This window comes from Mus pahari, chromosome 9 (assembly GCF_900095145.1).
Source record: "Mus pahari chromosome 9, PAHARI_EIJ_v1.1, whole genome shotgun sequence".
Taxonomy (NCBI): domain Eukaryota; kingdom Metazoa; phylum Chordata; class Mammalia; order Rodentia; family Muridae; genus Mus; species Mus pahari.
The window spans coordinates 61,119,452-61,124,586 of NC_034598.1; the positions used below are offsets into that span (position 1 = coordinate 61,119,452).

At 43.5% G+C, this 5,135-nt stretch overlaps 1 protein-coding gene across 1 annotated transcript in view; it reads left to right on the forward strand.

Moving 5' to 3' along the window:
- Window positions 1-5,135, forward strand: part of Tmem19 (transmembrane protein 19) — a 41,734-nt gene that overhangs the window by 36,098 nt on the left and 501 nt on the right. The window lies entirely within an intron of this gene.

Below are 5,135 nucleotides of genomic sequence, written 5' to 3' on the forward strand. Positions count from 1 at the left end.
AAAAAAAAACTTATATTTCTTTATTTTCAACCTTTTTGGGGTCGTCTTAGAAACAGGGTTTCACTATGTATTTCTGGCTGGCCTGGAGCTGGATTTGTAGAATAGACAGACTTTCCTCAAAGTCACTGAGAGATCCGCCTGCCTCTGCCTCCTGATTCCTGGAGTTAACTTTGTTTTTATTATTTTATTTTATTTGGTTGAAGTGGGGGTGCACACGTGATGACCAAGTTAGCTCAGTCAACAGAGTCTCGAGGGAGGGAGCGAGGATTGTTGAAAAGACAAAGACAATTAGACAACACTGTATAACCTGACTCCGGCCAGAGCTGAGGCTGAAGCAGGTTTATTTATTTATTTTTCCAGTCTGCTTTTATATCATTCTCGGCACGTACAAGGAATATCAGTCCTAAGGCGTAAACAAAGCAGTCAAGGAACAAGCAAGGCATAAACAAAGGTCCCATGACTGCCGCATTCAGGGTCTTAACGAGACCCATCAGGATACAAAGAACATTGTCCTCAGCTGTAACATCTTACTTAATGATTTGATTTGAGAGCGGGGACCCCTGTAGAAACTGCTGGCGCTCTCTCGCCAGCTCTTCCTCACAAATTCTAAGAGCCGTACCATTCCCAGACTTTGGCTTCCCTCTTCTGATCTTCTCTGCTGTTGCACTAGTTAAAAATTGTCCATATGAGCCAGGCAGTGGTGGCTCACGTCTTTAATCCCAGCACTCGGGAGGCAGAGGCAGGCGGATTTCTGAGTTCAAGGCCAGCCTGGTCTACAGAGTGAGTTCCGGGACAGCCAGGGCTACACAGAGAAACTCTGTTTCAACAAACAAACAAACAAACAAACAAACAAAAAATTATCCATATGGGTTGGACAGATGGCTAAGCAGTTAAGAGCACCGACTGCTCTGCCAGAGGTCCTGAGTTCAATTCCCAGCAACCACATGGTGGCTCACAACCATCTGTAATGGACAGAAAGTTTGCCTTGATTGAACTTGATCTGAAGCTCCTTCAGAAGCTGGGTTGTTTTCTAGTGTTTGTAGTTGGGGGCAGGGGTAGGGGTGGGAGTAGGGGTGGTTCGTGTGTAAAATCAGCAGCTCAGGTTTCTTTTATCAGGTTGATTCGCAGTCCCTGATACACTTGACCTTGCAGAGCAGCGGCTGAAAACAGGCGACGAACACCTCCTTCAGGAGCGTGAAGGCAGTAAGATTGTCCTAATGCTGTCAGGCCTGCTGATGAATGATGCCCACCTAATGGAAACCACCCTGGGCATAGTTTTATAAGGCCATAAAGAAGACAAGTTAGCTTATTTCCTCCCCTGACTCCCAAACACAGCATCCCAAGGGGCTCCGCCGGAGAAGAGACGGATGCTGTAGTTTTAGCTTAACTTAATTTCGTTTTTATTCAGCCACAGTAAATAATATAGCACGTAAAACTCTGTGTCTTTGGGAACGTATTTGTCTGAAGAAACAACAACAAATAATACAGCCATTATCAGTAAATGGCTCTCAATTATTTATTGGCTTAACCAACTTTTTTGATGCCTACAGTATGCAGAAGGTACTATCGAAGATGCTAGATATCAAGAATAAAGAAGAATCCACCTCTTGGTGCTGTTTAGGACATACCTCTTACTTTGGTCCATTTCTACAGCTATAATGAATGACTATTTTCATAGCCTAAGGCACAGATTGTCTGCTTTACAGTGGCTGAAGCTCTGCAGTATAGGAAGGCTGCATGCCACTCTGGGAAACCCACAGAAGCATCCTTTTCTAGCTCTGAGGGGCTATCCACATGCCTTGCTTCATGGTTCCCCTCCTATAGCATCCATACTTGCTGCTGTGGACCACACTGCCCTTCCTTTGCTTTCACAAGCGAAGTGATGAGTGTTCGTAAGCACACACATTCACACAGAGGAAAACAAAAATCAGAGATGCTGCAAAGAGTTTTTTGGTTGTTCAACAAGCTTCTCCAGCTACTAGTAGAGAAATGTGGATGTGAGAATGCAAGGGAGCTGTAAGTAGGAGAAAGAGAGAGACACAGAGACACAGAGAGCCAATAGATGGACCAAGGAAGGTCATGCTCCGTAGTTTAAAGAAAGTTTGTGCAAAAGTTTAAGTGCATATACATTGAAAATTAAGTCATGAGAAAACTGGCACTTAGAAAGTTTGGTCATTTATTCTGTATCTATAATATTCCTGTCATCCTGGATATAGGCTGTGAGGATGAGCCAGGGAGAGGTCTGGTCCATTGTGTCCACTGTCAGGAAGCAGAGCGAGATGAAATCTATCACTCAGCTCCTTTTGTCCCTTTCAGCCAATCTAGGACCCTAGCCCGGGGGAATGGTGCCCAGTGCATTCAGGGTGGCTTTTCCTACCCCTGTAAAGCCAGTCTAGAAACCCCCCTCGCAGATCCAGAGATTGGCTCAGACATGAGTCTAGACCATGTGTTGCCAACCAATATTAACCACCATAATAGTCATTTAGGTCTAGTTTACACAGATCTCTTTAGGATTTCTAGTATCTTATAACTACAGGAAATGGCCATGCTACAGACTTCAGACTGAGTCAGCAAGAGTTCTGAACTGACTTTAGTCATTTGGAAACACCCTGTTTGTAAAACTATTACCAAAAATTTGGCTACAGAATAGGCAGTACAATGTTTCTATCTAATATAACCAAATAGTTTTGATGCTCTGGTTATTTAAAAATCAATTTATTTTATTCTGTGTGTTTTGTGTATGTGTGTGTGTGAGAAAGAGAGAGAGAGAGAGTGCAGGTGTCCAAGGAAGCCAAGGTCAATGGGTGTCTTGGAGCTGAAGTTACAAGCAGTTACTTAAAACAAACATTTTGATAGCTTTCTTTATCCTCTCTTTTTAGCTCCTGACATATTTCAGTAGAATTTTGTAAGATCTGAGAATTCTAACATTGAGTACAATTCTTTGAGAAGAAATAGTTTTAAGTTTCTTGGAACATTTGTAGTGAACATGTCACCTTATGAACTGTAGTTTCTTCCTTCTTGCATTCCCCCACGTCTCTTAGAATATTCTTGTTTTCTAAAACTCAGGGGAAAATCTTTGTTGGTGACCTTATTTTTATTGAAGAATGCTGTGCTAACGCAGTCTTGGAAGGAACCTGGTAAATTTCGTTGGGCTGCTGGTGCCCTCCAGTGGCCACTGCCCACACTTGCAGTTTATTTATTTTTGCCAGTGAGCCAGGAAGCGCCTCAGAGATTTAAATAGACTAGAAACTGTAGGTTCTGAGCTGCTCCAGAAAGGAAAGATACAGACAGGTGCTTGATTCTGTTTGGATGACGAAAGGATGTGAATTCTGGGTTGACATTAAACACCTCTACTACACCTTGTTCTAATTCTTTACCTGTTGCCTCCCACACCTGAGTAAGATCTCACAAAGGAAAACAGTCTCACAGTAACACAAGTTGCTGAGTAGGTGCACAAATAAAGGAAAAACATTGTTTCCTATGGGGAGTTGGCTTTCGTCTGCAGCTGCTGCCGCCTGTTGTTAATCACCCTTGCTAGGTGCATCTAATAGAGAATGCTTTGAGAAATTTTTATCTGTTAAAATCCCATATGCCCATGAGATTTCGAGTTTCGGAAATCTCATGTCCAATACGCGGTCTTTTATACACTGGTCCTTCACTCTTTAAATAGTGCGTACAAATGAAGCACTACGTTGCAGAACTCATAGGTGTAAACATTTGTTAGCTGTGGTGCTAGCCCTGTGTCATAGTTCAGGTTTCTATCGCTGCAATGAAACACCGGGACCGAAAGGCAAGTTGGGGAGGGAAGGGTTTATTCAACGTACACTTCCAGATCATAGTACTCCCTTCATGGGAGGAAGTCAGGACAGGAACTCAAACAGGGCTGGGACTTGGAGGCAGAAGCTGGGACTTGGAGGCAGAAGCCATGGAGGGGTTCTGCTTACAAGCCTGTTTCCCATGGCTTCCTCAGTCTGCTTTTTTATAGAACCCAGGACTACCAGCCCAGAGATGGCCCCACTCACAATAGACTGGGCCCTCCCTCATTAATCACTGATTGAGACAATGCCTTACAGCTGGATCTCATGGAGACATTTTCCCAACTGAGGCTCCTTCCTCTCTGATGACTCCAGCTTTTGCCAAGTTGGCATGCAAAACTGTCCGGTACACCTTCGTATATAGCTATTTTCTCCAAATTAAAAACCCCCACTGGTCATGGTGGCCCATGCTTTTAATCCCAGCACTCAAGAGGCAGAGGCAGGTGGCTCTGTATGAGTTTGAAGTCAGTCTGGTCTACACAGTTAATTCCAGGGCAGCCAGAACCACACAGTGAGAACCTGTTCCGAAAAAAAAGAAAGTAAATTTCCCTTTGGAGGAGGTAGAGGGAGGCTCAGGAGATGAACGAAAGTTATGAAGCTTGGGAAATTTACAAGACAGAGAGTATTCAGAAAGTTCCAAGAGTCATGAAGCCTCTCCCAAGGTTTTATAGCAGTGAGTAATTCACAGAGTACAGCATCCAGACATCCTCACCCCATGCTGGGCTGGGCTTTGCAGAGCTCCAAGGGCCTGAGCCTCACCGCCCTCCTGCCCGCAACCCCTGCATCCGTGCGGCTGTAGATAACCTCAGGAAAGTCATAGGCTCGCCACGCTAGACCTGGCAGAATCATTTCTTTGTTCTGCTGTTAATGCCCTAGATGGGATGAAAAGACATTTTCCTTGGCTTCCTAGAAGTCAGAAGCTCCTTAAAGAAAAAAGCACTGGTTTATAGCCAAAGTCCTTGCCTTACTGGTAGCCACCAACCTTCAGTGTGCCCCTCCCTAGGCCCCAGCCAGTTGCAGAAATGGACAGCCGTAGCTGTTACGGTTCCTTTGGTTTTGGTTTTGTTTAGGTTCTTTTTTCTCTTATTGTACCCCTGTTTTATTTATTTTTATTTTTTTTTATCCATTTTTATTTGCAGTAGTATTTCAGTACATCTGACCAATCACAAGAATTTCAGAAAAAGCAGCTTGTGTTCTTTTTTTTTTTTTTTTCAGAAAGCAATCATATATTTTATTCGAAAGAAATACACTTTAACACAGTAAAATGTTAATTAGTGCTTTGCACAAACTCCTTTAAGATGTCACCAGGGATTCTGGTAT